We start from the raw sequence: 22,250 nt of genomic DNA, 5'->3' as shown, positions 1-22,250 counted from the left end.
GCTAGAAAACAGAGCTGAAGTAAGGATGAAATTTAATATGTAGAAATATAAAGTGTTGGGGAATTGCTGATAGAGAGTTTGTTATGGGTTCAAGCCCCACTTCTGATCCCTACCTATTGCCCATATAACCCTGAATAAGTCACTTAACTTCTCAGTGTTCCCCGGCAAATCTGTAAGACTATAAATTTCTCAGAAGGCATAGATCTGTATTGGCATAGTGAATTCTGTGTCCAAAGCACTCTATCTACATGAAATCACAGGTCTAGCTAAAAAAAAAATAATAATAAATAAAAATAAATAATAAATAAATAATAAATAATAAATAAAAATAAAAAAAAATAATAATATGGGTTTTAGGAAATCAACTTCATAAATATAAGATGGGAGAAAATTATAACTATGTATCAATTCTTCTGAAAAATAACTGGATGTACAGAAGACTACAAGATCAATCAATTAATTGATAAATTTTTATTAAGCATCCACTATGTGCTAGACACCAAGCTAAACACCAGAGATACAAAAAGAGGCAAAAGATGGTCCCTACCCTCAAAGAGCTTACAATCTAATGATTCAGCAGTCCTTGTGTGATATGTCAGCCAAAAGCAAACAAACAAACCTTAATGAGAACTTAGGCTTCTTTACTACACCATGACTTCTGCCCTAATCCTCTGCCCTACTCAGCAAGAGCACATCTGGAATATTATGTTTAGTCCTGGGCACCACATTTTATTAAAAATTTTAATAAGCTGGAGAGTGTCCAAAGGATGTCAACCAGGATGGAGAAGAGTCTCAAGTTAGAATTGGTTGAGGCAACTAAGATATTTAGCCTGGAGAAGAAAAAATATAATAGGGTATGGTAGTGTCTTCCAGTATTGGAAGGTTGAGGGATTAGACTTGTTTTACTTGGCCCCAGAAGGCAGAGTTAGGAGTCTTAGAGATAGAACCTGGGAAAGAAAAAAAAGCAGATTTAATCTTGATATAAAGGGAAAATTCCTAGCACTCTAACTACCCCAAAGTGGCTGTATCAGGACTTAAACTACCCTTACCTGTGCAAGCACAGCCTGGGGATGTTGAAGTGAGGATACAACGTACTTATTAAAATATAAGGAAGACTAGGTGGTCTCTGAGATCTTTGAGGTCAGACATCCAGAAACAAAAATACAAAGAGATATTGTTCTATACCCTATCTTCCTTCTCCCTGGCCCCTTCAGTCACACTAGGCTTGTAGGTACCTCAGAACTTCTGCCAGGATTATTCTTCCCCCCTTAAAATGTTTCCACGTTCCCCTTGGCCCAAATACCCCCCTTCCTATTCAATCTCTTATGTTTAAGATGTTACACATCTTTCAAGGCTCAGATTTTATCCTAACTACCCCACTCCCTGAGGCTGCTCTATTTCTCCCATGGCAAGGCAGCTAGGTGGCACAGTGGATGGAGCACTGGTCCTGGATTCAGGAGGATGGGAGTTTGAATCTGGCCTCAGACACTTGCCACTTACTAGCTGAGTGACCTTGTCACTTTACCCTGATTGCCCCACATCCAGGGTCATCTCCAGTTGTTCTGATTCATATCAGCCACTGTACCCAGATAACTCTGGAGGAGAAAGTGAGGCTGGTGACTTAGCACAGCCCCCCCCCCCCCACTCAAATCCAGTTCACAGGCTTGTCATGGCATTACTCCCTGATATCATGGTCTTCAAAAATGACAAACATTATTATCATTTCTCCCATAGACAGGGAGCCCTCCCTGTACTTTTCAAGTCTCCCCTATAGTACCAAACATGGGGTTGATGACCAGTGAAGTTTCTGATTGGCAGCACCAGAATTGGAAAAGAAGAAAGGGGGTTGAGAAGCCTTATGGAGTCCACCTTCTCTGGCTCCTCTTCCTCTGTCGTTCAGACAGTGAGATGTAGTAGGTAAAGTGGACCCTCCTGACCCCTTCTAAAAGGCCCTGGGTGGACAATGACACCTGCAGGCACTACCACCAAAAAAAGTTCCCCTGGGGGCGGCTAGGTGGGGCAGTGAAGAAAGCACTGGCCCTGGAGTCAAGAGTACCTGGGTTCAAATCTAGCCTCAGACACTTAATAATTACCTATCTGTGTGGCCTTGGGCAAGCCACTTAACCCCATTTGCCTTGCAAAAAAAAAAAAGTTCCCCCTAGGCTCCCTTATTCAAGTATCCTATGGGTAATTTTTTTCAACCCCAACCAGACCTTGCCCCACCTCTTTTCTTCCCTTGACCCTTTCCCTTGTTTCCTTCCTACTTCCAAAATCACTGAATGCAAGTAATCCTTCTCTAAGGGATCAGAAAGCAATATGAGATCATGGAAAGATCATTAGAAAAACTCTGAAGATCTGGGGCAAAATCACAACCCTATTATTTTGGTCTTAACGGTCTTAAAGTCTGTGTGGACTTGAGACACATTTAAATTCTCTTGGCCTCAGTTTCCTCATCTAAAAACAATGGGATTAGGCCAGATGATATCTAAAATTCCCTTTCAGTTCTAAATCCAATGATTCTCTAAGACCGTGGGACACTCCTGTCTTACCAAGGGCCTATACAAACCTTCTGACTAAGGAGCAAAAGCAGAAGCAAGGAAAGACTACAGGCATGGAATCAGACACTGTGAACTCATCTGTTCCAACAAGTTGTAAAGTTGAGAAAGGACAAGAGGGAAAGCAAGGACATTAACTCTCCAGAATAGCAGACTAGGAGTTTCTAATGGGCAGGGACTTTATCTTTCTTGGTAGCCCCAGTCCCAGCCTGTGCCTGGCACATTTTTTCAGTTTGGACATTTTCAGTCATTTCTAACTCTGTGGTCCCATTTAGAATTTTCCTGACAAAGACATGAATGGTTTGCCATTTCCTTCTCCAGTATATTTTACAGATGAGGAAACTAAGGTAAATAGGGTTAATTAAATGACTTGCCCAGGGTCACACAGGAAGATAAGTCTTCCTGACTCCAGGGCTGGTTTTCTATCCACTGTGACACAAAGTTGCCCAAATAAGCCAAATATATATTGACTGATATCCAGAGAGCAGGTCAGCTTTCAGAGGGAACAGGAGGAATAGGGGGCACCAAATAGGGAGGGTCTAAGCATCTAGACCCTCAGGCCTGGTCTGATTTAGTCAGAGTCCTTCATTTCAGTATGACTGACATCTTTTCCTTGGTATGAGATCATTAGAAATGCTCTCTGGAGTCATCCCTATGACTTTCTAACATTGATCCTATCTCTAAAAGGGGAGAAGGAAGTAAAGTCATTCTTCAAAACTTCACCTAAGGGGCATCTGGGTGGTGCAGTGGATGGAGTAGGAAAGACCTGAGTTCAAATCTGAACTAATTACCTAGCTGTGTGACCTTGGCAAAGTCACTTAACCCCATTGCCTTGAAAAACTAAAAAAAAAAAAAAAGCTTAAAAAACTTCACCTAACAAGAAAGGGGCTTATATGTTCCCAAATACCTATGACACCACAGAAATTCCCCATTCACAGACTGCTTATTAAAACCAGCTCCTATCTCCATATAGGACCACTGTTTGGGATAACTGTTCTGTCCTCTAAATTCCCTCCCCAGTAGGTAAAATTGCTTGACCCTAGCCTCCAAGGGGCTCTTTATCCTTTTGTCCAGATAGAGAACCCCACCCCCATGAGTAGGAGAAGGGGAATTTTGTTCTATATAGTCTCTAGTCTTCATTTCCTGGTCTTTCCATTCTTGGTTCAATTTATTTAAACATCTCTTTCATCCTCTCCTCATCATAGTGCCACCCAATGCTGATCATAGTCAGGAGCTAGAAGGCCAAGTCCCCACCAAGACTAACCTCTAGGCCCCCCTCAATTTCCCCCATCTCTCCCCAGGTACCTGTTACCTATCATGCTCTTGATTAGGTTTTTATAGAAGACTTCTTGTCTGATAATCACTAATCTGCCCTCCTCTCTCCTTACCCCCCACCAATCTCAGGAAAGGCAGCCCTGGTCTTCCCCTCCCCTCCCACCTCCCACCCCCATAGCTAATTTTCCATGCTAAAGAGCAGAAGAGGAGGCAGGCCCAATGAAAGGCCATGAATTGCCCTTGTCTCCCTTGGTGATACCCTGAGCCACTCCTCAACCACAGGAATGGCCGTCCCTTTGATTTTGCTGTCCTGGCCCACAGGAAGCGCTGCACGGGGCCTGGCCTGCCCTCGCCAGGAGCACGGCTTCCCGTTTCTGAAATCACCTCTCAGCAGCCCAGCCGCCAGGAAGGCAGCCTTCCCCTTACATCACCCACAGGCCAGCCGGGCGGTCAGAAGTGGTTTTCTCCCATGCTTTTTCTGGGGAAAGATGACCTCTGTGTCCCAACCACAGATCAGTTATTTATCAGAACAGGAAAGATGCCCCCAAAGATATTTCCTAACCTTCCTCAGGAGGGCCAGCACAGCTCCAACGTCCTCAGCCAACTGACACTTGCCTGCCAGCCCCAGAAAGTTGGCTCCCCATGTCTGGGCTGATAGCACTTAAGACCTAGGTTTGGACCTGCTAGACTAGGAGAAGGAGCCAAGGATAGGTATAATTCTGCCCCTTGGGAACTAAGGCTGAGTGACCAATATAAAGCTGAAGTCTAAATTATGAGGGACTGATAATAGGTATTACAAAAAGCTCAGGAAAGAAAGAGAACATTATGGGTCAGAGTAATTAGGGAAGACTTCCTAAGGAGGTAATAATATCCCTCTGGTTCTGTAACACTTTTGTTTTTATTTTACCTAATTTTTTAAACTAGCAAACATTTATTTTCTCTCCTTCCCATCCTCTCTCCACTAGGAATAAAAGAAAAAAAAAAGAAAAACAAGAAAAATAATCTATTGAACCCTGCAACAATTATATACACACATTTTATATGTGTGTGTGTGTGTGTGTGTGTGTGTGTGTATAAGCAAAACAAATTCTAATATTGTCCATTGCAAAAACATGTATCTCATTCTACATCTTGAGTTCATCACCTTTATGACAAGAGGTGGATAAGAAGGCTTCATTATGTTCTGGATTCATTGCTGGTCATCCAATCAATCAGTTCAGTCTTTTAAAGTTGTTTGTTTTTATAATGTTGTTATTTTATAGAAATTCTGTTCACTTCACTCTCCATCAGTTCATACAAGTCTTCTTGGGAAGTTAGGTAGCACAATATTGGATCTAGAATCAGAAGGAATTGAGTTCAAATCCAGCTTCAGATATTAGCTATGTGATACTAGGCAAGTCATTTAATCTTTGTCTCCCTGCCTCGGTTTCTTCATCTGTAAAGTGGGGATAATAGCATCTAACTCATGAGGTTGTTGTGAGGGCCAAATGAAATAGTATCTGTAAAGAGTCTTACAAAGAAAACACTCCATAAATACTATCTATTATTTTCCCAATTGTAATATATTTTACCTTTTATACTTTGGTGTGATTTTCTATGTGCTTTGTGAATCCCCAGCCAGACTGTGAGCTTCCAGAGGCCAGGGACCATGTTTTCTTCTTCTCTCTCTCTCTCTCCCAGCTCTTTAGCTGAGTACAAGTTTGTTCTGCAAAAATTGTTTTGGATGAATGAATGCATGAGTGAATAGGATGGTTGTAGGAAAATACACCTTAGTTTATTTGCTGGGACCCATGTTTAATAAGTGTCAGAGTAGGATTTGAACTCAGATCCTTTCTGATTCAAGGCCAGAATTCTATCCACTATACCAGAAAAGAATATGGATAGTTTAGCTGCTGAAGCAGCTTGGGTAGTGAATTTGAACTCCAGACTTAGAGTCAGGAAGGATCTGGATTCAAATATCACCTTAAATATTTATTAATTGTGTGACCCTGGATAAGTCATTTAATCTCTCTGTGCCTCAATTTCCTTATCTGTAAAATGAGGTGGTAGATTCACTGTTTCTTCCAATTCTAAATCTATGATATTATGATCCTAAACTAGGAAGGTTAGGATGGAAGTATGTCAACATTTATGATGATAAAAATAAAAGTTCATCTTTATACAGCACTTTAAGGTTTACAAAACCCTTTTCTCACCCCATCTACTTTGAGAACACTATTATCTTCACTTTAAACATGAGAAAACCAAATTTCAAGAAGGTTTAATGATTTGCCCATAGATGTATAGCTTGTAACTGAACCTGAACTTGAATCCAAGGTCACAGTTATTTCTGCCAATCAAGGATTTATTAAGCACCTACTAATGCTAGTCACTGTGTTAGACACTGGGGTTTACCAAAAGAGACAAAAGAGAGTCCTTACCCTCAAGGATCTCAAATTTTAGTAGAGGAGAGAAGAAGCAAACCTATAAAGCAATAGTGTGGAGTTCTTTTTGATCCTATTTAGGGTTTGGGGTCTTGACAAAAATACTGAAGTGGTTTGTCATTTCCTTCTCTGGTTCATTATACAGATGATCAAAGTGAGGTAAACAGGGTTAAGTGACTTGTTCAGGGTCACACAGCTATTAGATGTCTGAGGCTGAATTTGAAATCTAATGTTTCTGACTCCAGTTAGTGCTCTATCCATGTGCCCCCCTCACTGACCTGAACAAAGCAAGCTACATATAGCATATATAGAAGAAATAATTAAAAGAAGGAAGGCACTAGAATTAAAAGGAATCAAGAAAAGATTTATGGTAGAGGAAGAGATTTTTGTTGGGATTTCTGTAGAGATGGCAATCTTGGGGATGGCAAAGTATGATTTCAAACTTAGAGAATTTCACAGAAAGACCTTGGCCAGTGCACTACTGTTGAGAGCTTGGGGCATTGAGAGACCTGATGATAACCCTGCAAGATCACAAAAATGCCAAGAGACTCTTTGGGATTGAGGTGGGACTAATCAGTCAGTCAGCAGTCAATGACTGACCAGCTCTAAGGACCAACCACTCAGCTAAGACCAGAGAATGCAAAAGCAAAAATGAACCAATCCCTGCTGTCATCAAGAAGCTATCGTATAATCTGTTAGACAATTCGTCCATTAATAAATCTATACCAAATATTTATATGATTGATACTAACAATACATTCTTCTCTCTAATGGTCTTTTGTTCAATTTGGATTTGATTCTTTGCAACATGATTAATATGGATCTATGTTTAGGATGTATGCTATACATGTAGAGCCTATATTAGATTGCTCTCTGTCAGGGGAGAGATGGAGAGAGAGGAGGGGGAAAATGTTAAACTCAAAATTTTGCAAAAAAGTTGGTTGTTGAAAACTACCATCGCATGTAGTTGGAAAAATAAATAAATAAAATATTCAAACTTTTAAAATATTACTAATACATGATTAGCATTTGGGAATAACAGGAAAGGTCTCATAGAAGGAGGTACTTGAATTGAGTTTTGAAAAAAAGAAAAAGGGGTGGCTAGGTGGTACAGTGGATAGAGCACCGGCCCTGGAGTCAGGAGGACATGAGTTCAAATCTGATTCAGACACTTAACCTAGCTGTGTGGCCTTGGGCAAGCCACTTAACCCCATTTGCCTTGCAAAATCCTAAAAAATCTTAAAAAAAAAAAAGAGTTGAAGAGTCAGAAGAGAGTGCATTCTAGACATGGGAAATGGAGTAACATGTGTGAGAAACAGCAAAGAAGGCTAGGACCAGGGTAGGAGAGTATGCTTCATCTAGATTGTAAAGGACTTTTAAAAATAATATCTTATTTTTTCAGTTACATGTAAAGATAATTTTTAGCTTTCATTTTAAAAAATATTCACATTCCAAATTTTCTCCCTTTGTTCCTTACCTCTCCTGTCCTTAAAATGGTAAGTAATTTGTTGGGGTTTTTTAGGGGGGTTTTTTTGCAAGGCACTGGGGTTAAGTGGCTTGCCCAAGGCCACACAGTTAGATAATTATTAAGTGTCTGAGGGTGGATTTGAACTCAGGTCCTCCTGACTCCAGGGCCGGTGCTCTATCCACTGTACTACTTAGCCACCCCAAAATAGTAAGCAATTTGATATAGGTATATATATATATATATATATATATATATATATATATATATATATACTTTTGTGAAAGAAAAACAGAGTAAAAGAAAAAACATAAAAAAATAAAGTGAAGATAGTATACTTCAATTGCATTCCATGTTCATCAGTTCTCTCTCTGGATGTGGATTGCATTTTCCAATTGGACCATTATAGTGATGAGATGAGCTGTTACTCATAACTGACCATCACACAAAGGTGTTGTTACTGCGCACAATGTTCTCCTGGTTCTGCTCACTTTACTTTGCATCAGTTCATGTAAGTCTTTCTAGGTTTTTGTGAAGGACTTTAAAAGTCAAATAAAGAGATTATGTTCGATTCTAGGAGGGGAAGGGGAAGAAAATAAGCAATTAAATAGTGCCTATTTTGAGGCAAGTACTTTTACAAATATTATTTTTACTTAATTCTTGCAACAGTCCTGTGATACAAATGTTATTATTATCTCCAATTTACAGTTGAGGAAACTGAGACAAATAAAAATTATGTGACTTGTCTAGGCTCACAAAGCTAGAAGTGTCTGAGGCCAGATTTGAATGACAAATCATGAGAATTTATTGAGTAAGGATGTGACATGGTCAAACATGCACTTGAAGAAAATCATTTAATAAAATGGATTTGAGAGGAAGGAGGATAATTGCAATAATTCAGGTGAAGAGTCATGAGGAATCAGGTGAGGACCTGAAATTAAGGTGGTGATATGAATAAATAAAAGGGAACAATGAAGTTGATGTTATGGAGGTAGAAACAATAAGATTTAGCAATTGGTTGAATATAAAGGATAAGGAAAGTGAAGCATCAAAGATGATTTCAAGTCTGGGAACCCAGGTGTCTGAAAGAATGCTGGTATCCCCAACAGTAATAGGGAAGTTTGCAAGAGCTGTATATTCTTAGGTAAAGATAATGAATTTCAATTTGAACATGTTAACTTTGAAATACCTATCAGAATCCAGTTTGAAATATCCTATAGGCAATTGGAGATGTGTAACTAAGTTCCATCTATTGATTTGGGAATCATCTGTGTAGAGATGATAATTTAACCTATAGGAAGTGATGAGGTTATCTAGTGAGAGAATGGAGAGATAGAATAGAAGGTGGCCCAGAATAGAACTTCCAGAAGATGCAGAGATTAAGGATTTGACATGGATGAGGAACCAGAAAGGAGATGAGAAGGAATGGTCAGACAGGTAGGAGGGAAATCGAGAAAGAACAAAGTCACAAAAATGCAGTAAGAAATAAACTGTGTCCAAGAGAAAGTAGTTGATAGTCTCTAAAGCTGAAATGAGGTCAAGAAGGATAAGAGTAAAGGCCATTTTCTCAATGACTGAAGATATTTATTCACTGTACTGAGAACAGGGCAACCAGAATGATAAAAGTCATTTTGTGAAAGAAAAACTCTGAGGATTAACCAAAGGAACTTGTGGTGCATAGCCTGGAGAAGAATAGACTTGGGGGAACATGATAGTTGCATTCAAGTATTTAAAGGCTGCTTTGTGGAAGACTTGCTCTGTTTGGCCACAGAATGTATAACTAAGAAGAATGAAAGATGCTCTCTGCATCCAAAGAAAGAACTGATAATAAAAGTATATATATAGAATGATTTTACATATGTATGTACTTATGTAGTCATGTCTTGGAGGGAAGAGAAAAAAAGAAATTTGCATGGTAACTTTATTATATATTTTAAGAGAATAGCAAATTGTTTATAATAGATTTTCAGCTTCATATGCAACCTTTTTTAATTATACTATTATGGAAATATTTATTTCATTCCATAAATTTAAAAAAATAATGTTTCAAAAGAGGAGTGAGTAGATATTACAAGAATTCAAATTTAGAGTTAGTGAATAAGTGTTTGAGTTAAGTGAATAAGCAGCCTGGAAAGATGGTAATTTCTACCTTGCTGTAGGTCTTCATGCTTAGGCTAGATGACCTCCTGGTCAATATGTTTTAGTATGGTGTTTTGACTTTGGGGGGGCTTTTTCCCCTTTTGATATCAGTTGGATTAGATAGCCCCTGAAGTTCCTTACAACTCTGAATTTCTGAGATCCCATATTTCTCTAGAGTTGACTCTAAGTTTAATACTCTTTCCCCTCTAGGAGTATACTGGCAAATGTATTACAATTGACTCTCAAAAAAAAAAGTATGCATGACACACTCTTAAGTTTAATAAGTATTATTAACATTTTCTCCATCATTTTCTTAAGTCTAGACAATAAACAAAACAATAAATCAAGCCTTGATTTGCAACATTGGCTGATTTCCAAGATGTAAACCCTCACACTGAAAATTTAACAATTTGTTCTCCAAATTCAAGCTGACTCTGGTGCATCTCTGAACCATAATACACAGGCACAGGCCTTCCCCACCCAATAAGCCTGTATAACTGATGGGGAGGAGGCAATGTGATGGGGTGGGGGAAAGAGGCAGCAGTCTTAGTTCTACTACAGTGAAGGGATAAGGAGAAAGACAGTTCCCAACCTCCAAGGCCCTATATTATGAAACAGGACAGAACCATATGTACAGATACTGATTCCTTATTCAAGGACAAATACCAAAAAATAATCTAATGGGGAGTGGAGCCAAGATGGCGGCATGAAGGCAGGAATTCCCAGAAACCTGTTCCCCCCAAACTCCAAAAGTCATAAAATTATGACTAGCCAAAATTTAGAGGGGTAGAACTCACAGAAAAACTGAGTGATACAATTTCCAGTCCAAGACAACTTAGAAGATCCACAGGAAAGGTCTGTTTCACCAGACCAGGAGTTGGAAAGAACTGCAGCATAGCCGCAGTGCAGCAGAGCCAGGCTGGAGCAAACCAGTTCCAGCCTTCCAGGAACAGCCCTATGTGATGCCTGGGTGCCTGGGGGTGCCTGGGTCTGTGGCAGAGGGGGAGATTTCCAGTCTCTTGGCATGAGGATCTCTGGGGACAGCCTGAAGGGTGATGAGAGAACTCTGCCATACCAGAATGTGCATGGAGTGGAGCGCCAGCCTCAGAGCAGCCCTGCAGTGAGAACTTGCAGCAGGGAATCAGGAAAGCTGCCCAGCACTTCCAAGCTCTCAGCCCACAGACAGTAAGGGGGTCAGAGTGGGGGAGACTGCAGAGTTCTCTCTGCTCTCCCTGGGGCAGGACTGTGCTATATGCCCACATTCAGATCCAGCTTGCAGTTTGGGCTTCCACACTACCATAGCTGAACAGGGATCCTCCTCACAGCTCCAGGGCAGAGGGGAGGGCCTGTGGTCATCTACATACCAGAGCATAGGCAAGAGAGCATAAGACCTTGGAGGAATTAAGATCCCAGTGGGGTGTACCCCAAACCCCTCAAAGACTTGGAAGTGTGGTAAATCAGTTATAGGCTGAGATAATGAGTAGACAACAGAAAAAGAAGAATCTGACCATAGAAAATTACTTTGGTCCCATGGAGAATCAAAATGTATACCCAGAAGATATCAAAATTGAAGCTTCTGTATCTAAAACCTCAAAGAGAAATAGAAAATGGGCTCAGGCTATGGATGAGCTCAAAAAAGACTTTGGAAAGTAATTAAGAGAAGTAGAAGAAAAGTTGGGAAGAGAAATGAGTGATGAAGATAAATCATGAGAGCCAAGTCAGCAACTTGGTGAGAGAAATACAAAAAATACTGAAGGAAATAAAATGTTTAAAAAAAACCAGTTTAGGCCAAATGGAAAAAGCAATACAAAAGGCAAATGAGGAGAAGAATGCCTTAAAAAGCAGAATTGGGCGGTTGGAAAAGGAGATAAAAAAGCTCTCTGAAAAAAATAACTCCTTCAAATGTAGAATGGAACTAAAGGAAGCCAATGACTGCAAGAAATCAGGAAGAAATGAAACTATACCAAAAGAACCAAAAATTAAAGAAAATATGAAATATCTCATTGGGGAAAAAACTGACCTCAAAAAGAGATCCAGAAGAGATAATTTTAAAATTATTGGCTACCTGAAAATCACAACCAGGAAAAGAGACTAGACTTCATTTTTTTTTAGGTTTTTGCAAGGCAAATGAGGTTAAGTGACTTGCCCAAGGCCACACAGCTAGGTAATTATTAAGTGTCTGAGTCAGATTTGAACTCAGGTACTCCTGACTCCAGGACCAATGTTCTATCCACTGTGCCACCTAGCTGCCCCTAGACTTCATTTTTCAAGAAATAATATAGCAAATATTGCCCTGAGATTCTAGAAGCAGAGGGTAAAATAGAAATTGAGAGAATTCACCAATCACCTCCTGAAAGAGATCCCAAAAGAAAAACTCCCAGGAATATTAGAACCAAATTCCAAAACTCCCAAGTCAAAGAGAAAATGCTAAAAGATGCCAGAAACAAACAATTCAACTACCATGCAGGATTACAGGAGCATCTACATTAAGGGCTTGTTGGACTTGGAATATGATATTCTGGAAGGCAAAAGATCTTGGTTTACAAATGAGAATCAGCTACCCAGAAAAACTGAACATCTTTCAGGGGAAAAAAGATGGGCTTTCAATGAAACAGGGGACTTTCAAATTTTCCTATTGAAACAACCAGAGCTGAAGAGAAAATCTGATCTCCAAGTACAGGACTCAGGTGAATCATAAAGGGGGTCAACAAGAACTAATTAAGAGGAACTTAATGATGAACTGTTTGCATTCCTGCATGGGAAGAAGATACTAATAACTCAGATGAACTTTCTCTTTCATAAGAGCAGTTAGAAGGAGTATATATATATATATAGACAAGGCACAGGAATAAAATGGTATAATATAGTAATAAGACGGAGTCAATGGGTAATAAAGGAAAGTACTTCAAGGAAGGGAAAGGAGAGGAAGAAGGGGGCTAAGATATTTCACATAAGAGTCAAGATAAAGTTTTTACAAGGGAGTGGAATGGGGGAAGGTGAGGGGGAATGAGTAATCCTTCATTCTCATCAGAAATGGCTCAGAGAGGAAATAACATACACACTTTTAATAGGGTATAGAAATCTATCTTACCCTAGAGAAAAATGAGAGGAAAGGAATGGGATAAGGGAATGGGGGGAGGGAAGGGGAAGTAGGTGATAGAGAGGGAAGATCATGGGAGGGGGTACTTAGATACAGCATACTTCTTAGCAGGGGCAGGGTGAAAGGAGAGAGAGAGAATAGAGTAAATGTGAGTGGGGAGGAATAGAATGGAGGGAAATACAGCTAGTAATAGCAAGTGAGGGAAAAATAGTGAAGCAACTTCCCTGGTGGACTTATGATAAAGAAGGCAACTCATCCCAGAGACAGAGTCATTGGAATCTGAACACAGACTGAAGTACACTTTTTTGTTCTTTCTCACTATTCTTCAGGCATCTTTTTAGGGGGAGGGTGGGTTTATGTTCACTCTCACAACAAGACTATTGTAATAATATAAAATAAACAAACCAAAAAACCAACAAAAAAAAAGAAGTAATTTAACATAGAAGATAAACTAGATTTGGAATGAACAGAGATTAATCTGAGTTCTGTCTCCAACATCCACTAGTTAGTTATATGTCTTGGATAAGTCACCACTTCTCTGGCCGTCAGTTTCTTCAGCTATAAAATGGAAATTATAATATTTTCATTATCTATCTTACTGGAAAGCTATAAAGAAATATGCTGATTATGATAGATATTAAGAGTAGAGAATAGTGGAAGAAGAATGGGCAGATTGAAAGAGGGCAAGTTATGAGAAGTTTTAAATGGTACACAAAGGACTCTATTTGATTCTGGAAGTAATGAGGAGGCATGACATGGTCAGACCTTGGTAATAGATGCCAAGCATTTTGGAGCGGGCAGAGCATGATATAGGTGCCAGATTTGCCCTGTCTCAGTCTGTCAGTCACCTTGTGTGGCAGGAGCATCTGGGACCTAAAAGATTCTGGCCTGAGCCATGTCATCATGTCTATCCTGTCCCAGTAACCTGAGGCTGGGCTCAGGACAATTTGACCATGGGGGAATAGCAACGGAAGAAACCTGAGCACCAATCCTGCTTCCCTGCTATAGGCTTCAGTTTCCTCTGTCCCCTAGCAGCAGCCTTGATCATTTAGACCTGTTGGTTTAAACCAACTCCCCCAAGCACTTACAAACCATACACTGAAGGTTCTCAAGGAATAAATGGTGCCTTCTCAGATTTTTCTTGGAGACTAAAGGATTCAATGGCCTTCCCAATAGGTCTCCTACCAAGTCCTGGGGTTCATCAAGCAAATGACACAGACATAAATGAGTTCACACTCTTTCATCTCTGCTGAGAAGTTTTGGATTTCAATGCCTATTTTCTTGCCTGTCTACCCTGTCCCTTAGCTCAAGAATCAAAATTCTCAATTTTATATGCTTCCCAGAGGTATCCACTCCCTCCTCTGATCTACCGTCTAGCTGGTCACAGGCAGCAATGACCATGACAGCTCACATTTATTTCCACAGCCTTTTCAAGTGCCCTTCAACCCTTTTTTCCTATTTCCTTCTAGCTGTGAAAGTATGGGATAGTCCTATCTTCTGAGACTCTCTGTTAATAGATTTCAAAGTGCCTAACTTTGGGAGTTAAGTAGTGGATCATCATCATCATTCCATTTTACAAAGAAAAACAAGGCCCAGAGAAAGTCATTTACCAGAAATCATATAATGAAAGAACTGAGACTGGAACCCAGTTAGGGATTAGAGAGAGTAGGTCAGGGCAGCTAGGTGGTACAGTGGATAGAGCACTGGTCCTGGAGTCAGGAGGACCTGAGTTCAAATCTGACCTCAGATACTTAATAATTGCCTTGCTGTGTGACCTTGGGCAAGTCATTTAACCCCAATGCCTTGCAAAAAACAAAAAAAGAGATAGGGTAAGAAATTTAGAACTGATAGGCACATCTACTTCAATCTTATTTGAAAAATGAGGAAATGGAGGTTCAGAAATTTCATACAAAGTCACACTAGTAGAAAGCAAAATTGAGATTCTAACTCAATTTCCATAACTTCAAATCCAGGACAATTTTCCCTGAACAACAACAACAACCTACAGTGTTCTAGACTTATTAAGTTATCAAATAATATTTTTGAAGTCAGAAAGGACCTTCACCCATTTGGTCCAATCCCCTTATTCTCCAAAGAGAATAGCTAGGACCCAGAGAGGAAAAGTTATTTGCCCAATTTCACATAGCAAGTTCATGTTTAAACCAAGACTAACATCCAGATCCTAGATCCATAGATTATCAGAACTGGGAAGGAGTTTATAGAGCTCTTCTAGTCCAAATCCTTCATTGGAAAATTGAAGAAACTGAGGTTTAAAGAATATAAACTCATTGAAGTAAAGGATCATTTTCCATTTTGTTTTTCTGTCTCCAGGGCCTAGTACAGTGCCTTGCTTGTAGTAAGTTTAATTGTAGGATTGGATTGGAAAGGTCAAATAAATTGTCCCATGTCACACAGCCCATAGTTAGTAGCAGAGTCAGAACTCAAATCTAGCACTCACAACTCATATTCAGCATTGCAGCAAATATCCTTAAATTAGGGAGAGTTAGGAAAATGAAATTTTAATCACTGGAACCCACACCCATACAACCCGTTTCAGAGGATAAATCCCCAGGATTACCTGGTTTATCCTATATAAAACTTTTTTGTAAAAAAGAGTTTCTATATTATTTCCCCTGTAAGATTGGAAGCTTCTTGAGAGCAGAAACTATTTCTGCCTTTTTATCCCCAGGACTTAGGCCACTGCCTAGCATTTAATAAGTTCAATAAATGCTTATTGAATTATAAGGTAAAACTTTTGCCATATAGATTAAATCTCCTTTTTAAAAAATCTTTATTCCATCCCTTGGAAGTTCAGAGGACTCTTCCCATAAAACAATTGGGAATAAGAAAGAATAGAAAAGGGAGGTCAAATCCTAGGTCAGATAACAAAATCCAAACTTCTAGTTCTAGTGCAGGCTGAGAATATTACATTCTGATCTCACAAGTCACCCTTCCTGGATATCTCCCTTCTATCTGGGGTGGATTGGGGGAAGTCTCTAACAAATGCGCTCTCCCAGGAGAACTAGAGATCAAATTGTAGACCCTACCCCTCTCTAGTCTCCTTTCACTTCTCTCCCTGCTCCCCCCCCCAATCAAGGAGAAGGTAATGTTTCCATCCAAAGGAATGATAATCTAATGATGGAATTCCAGATTCTGTGTCTGTCTGTGTGTGTGTGTGTGTGTGTGTGTGTGTGTGTGTGTGTGTGTGTGTGTAAGCAGGGAGGCCTTTTCTGACCTCACTGAGGCCATAGCCCAAGTTTTCAAGTTCTATGCCAGCAGCTAAATCTCTGTATGTCCATCTCTCACTGCTGGGCCCCACTCCTTCCCCAAGGATGGAATTCCCCTTTCTAGATGGGCAGTAATACTGTAATATAGTCTCTTCTCCCTGCCAGGAGCCAGGATGGATGGCTCCAAGGAGGGAACCTCACCCCAGATGGCCTGGCCTAGTCTGAGTGACAGAAGCCATGCAGAGGCCATGGGAAAAGGTCTCTCTAGCCTCTGGTACCTAGTACTTGCTGTAGGAGAAGCCTACAATCCCAATGAGGTAAGATGTGGAAATGCCTCTGACATCCAGGGGAGTTCTTGCCTGGCCAGGAAGCTCTCCAGGGTGCCAGGACTTCAAATAAACCATTCTCTATCTAAAATGAAAACATGCAGTACTCCTTCAGACCAGCAACCCCAGCCCTGATAAAGGCTGACCCCCAGTTGTTTCTAGGGAGGCAATAGCTCTCTTGGAAATGCTGAAAGTAATTGTTGACTGGGGCCTGAGTGGGGGCAGCCCAGGACAGCAGAGGCAGGATATTTATATATTTATAAATTTATAGATTTTTTTAAATTTATAAATATATTTATATGTATTTATACCCCTCAGGAGTATAAGATTTTCTCTTGCATTAGTCCTGGGACACTAGTCAGATGGTGGAGCTATCCAAATCCAATACAAGCGAATCCAATTTAGTGGATGTGGTAGGATGTATACATACAATGTATACATACATTGTGTTACAGTATATATGTTTGTTTGTGTGTTTGTGTGTGTGTGTGTGTGTGTGTGTGTGTGTGTGTATACTATCTAGTATACACAGTATATTGCTACAATATATGGTAAGACCTATCCTCAGGAGTTTGCAACACTGTGAACAATGGACCCAATGAGAGAACAGCCCAGACCAGAGTGATCAAGAATGGGCTTGGCTATAAAGCCCTAGGTAAGAAGACACCCTCATAGGAAGTAGAGCAAAACCAACTAGAATTGCATTTGAGTTTTTGTTTTTTTCTTTTTGCTGTTTGGGCTTATCTGTGGTGTTGAATTGGGCAGTGAATAAGGACTGAGTTTCATAATCCTGGAAACATTTTCAAATGAATGAGTGGGACAAAGGAAAGACTTCTGAAATTGTAGTCAGAGGTCCTAGATTCGAATCTTGGGTTCTGACACTTTCCTGTGTATGTCTGTGGATGACTCTTTTTACTTCTCTTAGCCTCAGTATCCTCACCTGTAAAATGGGGAGTTTAGACTAGTCGACCAGATTCCGACTCTGAATCTATGAGAGCTGACTACCTAACCTAAGAAAAAGGGAAAGGGAACAGACATTAAGTATTAAATGATTTACAAATGAGATAAGAACTTTGGAATTAATTATTCTGCATAAGAGACCCTGGCACAAGACCACCCAGTATGGCATGCCCTCAGAGAGGGTGCTGTGCTCTATGAGCAGGGCAGATTGGAAGAGGCTCAAAGGAAACATAAGTTTAGAGAACCCACCCTAGGTATTCACCTGGACTATTTGTGCCCAACCTGTGGTAGAGCATTCTGAGCTCCTTTTCAGTCTGACTAACCACAATCAAACAAACAGTAACTTGTCTTTAACCTGGTGACGTTATTTTGGTCTTCTTTGATAAGGAAGAACAATAATCAACCATGTTATATCCACATGTTATAGGTGAGGAAACAGTAGCTAATGACTTCCCCAGGGTCACACACCTGGTAAGTAGCTGAGGCTAGATTTGAACTCAGATATATTCTTCCCTCTGAGTTCAGCATTCTATCCACAGTACCACCTAGATGCTGTTAGCACAAGGGTTGCTTGGGGTCAGGGCCATGGGTCTCTACCTGCTAGTGGGACCTTAAGAGGTAGAGTGTTTGGGGGAGAGGAGGGAAAGAAGGAAGGCACCAAAGGGTCCTAGCAAGCTGCCAGAGAGGATCCTACTTTGTCATAAAGGTTGGGGGTGGGGTGAAGTGATAGCCTTAGCTGGCAGGGAGCCCAGTGGAGTTTTGCAAATCCTTGCCTCAGTGTCTGGTGAGTAAATCTGTTTGTATTTATGTTTGGTAACCAGGCTCAGGTCAAGTTGAGTCTGGGACCAGTCTAGAGTCCCAGCTGATGATACTTTTGTAATGCCTCGTGCTGTTGATGCATGTTCACACACATTTCCTCTGATATTTGCCTCTCTGCCCCCATCCTAAAGCTTTGCTGAGATGAGCCATGGACCTGAGCAAGTTCTCAAGTAAGTCATGAAGAGCCAAGGTTCTTCTTCCAGAAGTCCCCAAGGTCATAAGTCTCCTCTCAGGACCCCATAAGGAAGGTCAAGACTCCTCACAGTCCTGTGATGCTGGAACACAGGGCCAGTAAGGGGCTCCATCTGCTCAGGACACTCTATACGGAGAGTAAGCAGACACATCTAAAGGGAGCAATCACCTGCCTGGAATGGGGGAGGCAGCCTCATGCTCCCAGCAATATCTCCCCCCCATATATAAGTCCGAATGCTTCCAATCCTCCTGAGAGACCTCCTAGGATACTCTGTAAAGATGCAAATCCACTGGGAAGGGGACTGGAGCTGTTACCAACTATTATTAACAATCAACAACAATAATAAACATACCAGCTAATTATACAGAGCTTCAAAATTTACATATATTATCATATACATACATTATGTTAAACATACATATATATATACACATAACATATTTTGCATATATTATCTCACTCGATCCTAACAAAACTTGTGTTATTTTTATACCTTCTTTATAAATGAGAAAACTGAGGCTCAGACAGGTTACCCAGGATCACATGGTAAAGGTTGGATTTGAACTCAGATCTTCCTGGACCATGACCGTTTCTGTGTACATTAGTTTATCAGATTCTTCTTTCAGGTACAAAAGAAAAAGCTTCTGGAGAGTTCAGTATTAGAAGTAGAAACCTTGTAGGGAAGAGAAAATGTGGAACTGTGAGGGCCAAGGCAGCACCACAAACTTCCTGGAACTGCACAATTAGTCAATGTCCAGGCTTTGCCAGAGTACATCACCATGTTCAGGCAAGCTCCCTGGCCTGCCAGCTGGGAGACTTGAACTTAAGTTCTGATCTGCCTCTAAGTCTTTGAGTGATCTTGACAGGCAGGGAGGAAGGGGTGGAAAGAATCACTTAATTGAGCCTCAGTTTCTTCATCTATAAAATGGGAGTCCCAATTATAGGTGTTCTTACTCCCTCTGCTGGAATGTTATAGGAAATGTAAACTGCGTAAATATTGAATGTCCTTTCTGGGACCATCTGTGGGCATCCAGCCCTATTCCTGAAGCCTGAAGCCAAGGAGAAGATTCCAATCCTTGTCCTCATAAACCCTCAGTCTAATATGGGCAGTGCCTACTCCCTACTCCCTACCATATCCCTACCCTGCACCTCCTCCATCCCCACCAGAACACCAAATTATAGGGTTCAGAAAAAAGGAGAGCTCGGTGTAGGGCAAATGAAAAGAGACCAGAATCTAGACTGAGAGACCCCAGGTTTGAGTCCTAGGAGAATCCTTTCCCTTTCTCCAGTCCTGCCTTTAGAGATTTGCTTTAGGGATTCCAGAATCCCTTGGCTAAATTCAAGATTCTTCAACTGTTGTCAGCCACTAGTAGCTTCAGCGTGAATTAATATGATTTGAGGCAAGTGACTTGGCTTTTTATAGGCCTCCATTTCTTCATCTGTAAAGTGAAGGCGTTAGAGTAGAAAATTTCTATGTAGCTCAAGGCAGACCTTCCTGCTCTTCTAGACAAAGAGGGAGGGGTGGGCAAGTTGCCCCAGGTGCCCTGAACGTCATAGGGGAGAGGGCAAAGGTTGGGCCAGCGGTCAGTACTGTGGGCACTACCATTCCTGGAAGCTCAGGGTCTTGAGGTTTCCCGTCAGCTCCGTCAACTCCATCACTCGTGACTCAGCCACCATTCCGGGAGCTGTTCCCACCCCCTGACCCCAACCCCCACCATACTCAGGGCTCAGGGCTTCACGTTCATTGCTCCAGGCTCTGTCCAAGGGCAGAGCAGGAAAAGAGGAAGCAAGAATGGCTGATGGCCGGTTGGACCATTTGGAGCCACTTCCTATTTTCTACCAAAATAGAGGCTTCTACAGCAACAACTGTAGAGATCTGGTCACTGGAAGGCCTCAAACCTCTCTGGCCCTTTACTCCAAGGTCTGAAGTTCTACTCAGCCTAGGACCTGACCAGGCCAGGATGTTCTCCAGAACTTGTAGGGAGCTAAGGGCGAAAGAAGATAATTGCCAACATGGCCCCAGAGTGTGGGAATTTGGATAATTCCTTCCTTGACCTGAGGGAGGAAGGGGGGAATTTCTTACTGTGGTCCTGGGGTGGAGGGGGTTATTTCCAGTGTGGGTTTAAGGTTATTGTAGTTCTATGCTGCTAAACCAGTTGTGGCCATGTCTTGGGTGGAGTCTTCTGACCCAAGCAGCCCCTTCATGGGGGTGGATACCTAAAGTCACTGATACTCTTCTAGTTCCAAGACCCAACATTTTAAAGATGATAGCTAGGCACAATTGTGAAATAATTTTTGCAATTAACTGCTCTACTTCCCATGGTAGGTTCCAGATGCCCCAGCACAGCCCCTCCATTAGACTAGCCAATATCCTCCTGCACAACCCTATGGGTCTTTGCTCAAGCTGTGCCCTCTGACCTTTGCCATCTTTAGCACCTCCCTAAATCCTACCCATCCTTCAAGACCTACCTCAAATACCATCTCCTCCAAGGAATTTTCCTAGACCCCCCCTGTTCCTTTCCAAAGTAATCACTCTCTCTCCCTCAGACCTCTTACAACATTTACTTTCTATACACAATACCTGGAGACCTTAGTTCTTCCTGCCTCCCCACAAAGGTAGGGATCATGATTCCTCTTGCTCCTTCTGTCTCCCCTGGACACCTAGTGTTCACCAGGAAGCCCCTGGATGACAAGCTTGATTCTAAGCTGGGTCATGCTGAGCCCTAAGCTCAGGGGGTTGATCCAGGAAACACTGACTGTTGGAGCTGGCCTGTGACTACTCATGGTTTTGCAATCAGGGGCTGATCCCTGATCACTGGTTGGACTGGGGGAAGCGTTTACGGTCCCCCTTCAAGGTTTAGTCCAAGGAACAATAAGGTGGTCCTTGACACTTAAAGCCCGTTATTACCTGGTCCCTCTCTAAGAGACTTTCCTATCTTATTATTCATTACTCCCTTCACACTCTCTGAGGTTGGGTCAAGCTGTACTTATTACTGTTTCATATATATATATATATATATATATATATATATATATATAATTTTAAGTGCTATGCTCCCCACAGGCTGTTATTGTAAATAATTAACATTTATAAAATATTGTAAAGTTTACAGAGCACATACATACAAATTATATATATACATAACACATATGTATATTACAAAGCATATATAAATGCCCACAAGAATAAAATGAGGCTTTATATACATATAAACACACAAATATATAGTAGATAATATTATTTTTGCTTCCATTTTTCAGAAGAGGAAATTAAGTCTTAGAGAAAAATAGCGATTTGATTGGTCAGAGTAACCCTGCTAATATCAGAGTAAAAATTCAAACTCATATGTTACTGATTTCAAGGCCATTTCAGCACAAGCCTTTGCTGAAAGTCTTAGTTTCCTTCAAACATCAGTTTAAGGATTAACTTTTACATGAGTCTTGTTCTACTCCTTCTTGTGCTTTTTCTCCCCAAAATTATCTTGTATTTTTGTATTGACTTTGTACATATTTGCATGTATTGCCTCCCCTCTAGGAAAAGGGCAATTTCATTTTGTATTTTTATCTCTAGCATCCAACATAAAGCCCAACATATAGGAGGTGTTTAATTTACTATCTTATTTGTTGGTTGGTTGACTGATTGACTGATTTTGGGATGACCACTGATATGGAAGCAGTAATAGGAAAGAAGACTTAGATTCCCTTCTGGATCATAGAGCTTTGTTCTCAAGTGTTCCTTTTTTTCAAAGGATTGTGCAGGAGGCTCCA

The 22,250-nt window shown here is 40.8% G+C and overlaps 1 long non-coding RNA gene across 2 annotated transcripts; it reads right to left on the bottom strand.

Moving 5' to 3' along the window:
* Positions 1-392: 392 nt before the first annotated feature.
* LOC141505565 (uncharacterized) lies at positions 393-21,221 on the bottom strand. Of its 2 annotated transcripts, XR_012473633.1 has the most exons (4): positions 21,064-21,221; positions 18,976-19,155; positions 4,975-5,164; positions 393-947 (listed from the first exon to the last, which is right to left on the bottom strand). It is a non-coding gene; the product is annotated as an uncharacterized LOC141505565 (long non-coding RNA). The 2 variants fall into 2 exon arrangements; XR_012473632.1 differs by having other exon boundaries at positions 18,976-21,221.
* Positions 21,222-22,250: the final 1,029 nt, after the last annotated feature.

The sequence above is a fragment of the Macrotis lagotis genome, chromosome 1 (assembly GCF_037893015.1).
Source record: "Macrotis lagotis isolate mMagLag1 chromosome 1, bilby.v1.9.chrom.fasta, whole genome shotgun sequence".
NCBI lineage: Eukaryota > Metazoa > Chordata > Mammalia > Peramelemorphia > Peramelidae > Macrotis > Macrotis lagotis.
Note: the sequence above shows the minus strand (reverse complement) of the source record. Positions and strands in the feature narration are given on the sequence as shown.